This window comes from Aplysia californica, unplaced genomic scaffold (assembly GCF_000002075.1).
Source record: "Aplysia californica isolate F4 #8 unplaced genomic scaffold, AplCal3.0 scaffold00925, whole genome shotgun sequence".
In the NCBI taxonomy this organism is placed as follows: Eukaryota; Metazoa; Mollusca; class Gastropoda; order Aplysiida; family Aplysiidae; genus Aplysia; species Aplysia californica.
Window position 1 is genome coordinate 165,728 of NW_004798195.1, and position 1,437 is coordinate 167,164.

At 42.0% G+C, this 1,437-nt stretch overlaps 1 long non-coding RNA gene across 1 annotated transcript in view; it reads right to left on the minus strand.

Annotated features, from left to right (window-relative positions):
- The window catches only part of LOC118478770, a 15,030-nt gene extending 13,939 nt beyond the window's left edge, over window positions 1-1,091 (minus strand). The window contains exon 1 of the long non-coding RNA XR_004859273.1: window positions 980-1,091. This is a non-coding gene — a long non-coding RNA (uncharacterized LOC118478770). The remainder of the gene's footprint in view (window positions 1-979) is intronic.
- Window positions 1,092-1,437: the final 346 nt, after the last annotated feature.

The following is a 1,437-nucleotide window of genomic DNA, read 5'->3' on the forward strand; positions in this document are numbered from 1 at the left end:
GAGGGCGCCACCAAATTTTGAGGACACTTTTTTAATTGACTCAAAGAGAGAAGTGGCCCATCTTGTTATGTACTCTCATTGTTATGATCAAGTATCATATAAAGGAGAGATGGCATCATTTGTATTGTTGTTTCCCTTTTTGTTTTTTTGGTCATGGCTTTTAGTTGTACTTAAATTGCAATCACAACGGTAAATCAAGCAAATATACACGAGATTAGCACATTGCACATAGATATACGAAAACTCCTAAGCGTTTGGAAAATACAAAAGAAAAAAATGAAATAACTGCGCAGCGCTAACACTAGATCTAGATTTATTCTGCAATCTATTACGCAAGGCTGACAATATTGAACATTTTCACATAGCCATGCGTTTGGGTTAACCATATCGTGTAACGTCAAAAGTTGGCTTGGTAATAATGCTGAACAACGAAGTACGCAGATGACCTTGGTTCGAATCCCCAACAGAACAGTCTTGAAATCGGATTATTTTTGTTTTTTAGTTTTAGTAAGTGTTTTACGGCACTTGCAACACAATAAGGTCATATAAGTGCCGAGGATTAGATGTGTCACAAGAGAGTAACAAGCACAAAAAAAGAAGGAGAGATAAGGACGATAGATGTTTGGTAGGAATGAAAAAGCAAACCTCACCAGAGCACCCGCCAACCACCAACTCGGATTATTTAGAAAATGTCTAATGTTGTTCTCCCACAAATCTTGGTCCTTCTATCGGAGTTGGACATTACGTTTGGAGGTCTGGCATCTTAATTTAATTGATAACCTTACATGTTCGAAGGGGTCACTCACAGAACGCAAACCACATAACACTGTAGGCCTATAATAGTCAATGGCGGGAAACCACAAGCGACAGGCGACATTATGTAACAAAAATTTGGACGACACATTATAACACCCAAACACGACATCGTTTTCTATTCTTAACGATGACAGAACTAAATAAATGACAAGCGTCCACGTACCTTTTAGCTGTCGAAATCTATTGAGACTTTAATTAGTCAGAGACGCGAAAACAGCCGGAACATTTCGAAAAGGTCTATGGGCTTCTCGCGGGAAGCCACTCGGCACACGTCTGCCTGCGCCTTGCCTTCCTTCAACAGACGACAAGGTAATATAAAAATATGTACCGACACATACCTGGCAGGGTCACTCGCTACAAGCTTCGTGTTTTTAACCCTCGCTCGGCTGATCTCTCCTACCCCCCCCCCCCTTTCCTCCCCCCAAACCCCCTGTGCGCTTTCTCCCGTCTCGTCTTCCCCCCGTCTTTTCTCTATAGTTATGTGAGGGGAAGCAGAAGGCTTGACTTGTAGCTAAGAGGCTCTCGTTAGTGACGGATTCACGGTCGGGCTCAGCAGGAACCCGTTTTTTATTAACCGGATTTTAGGATAAACTCATATAATTAATTGAGGACGAACGAGCA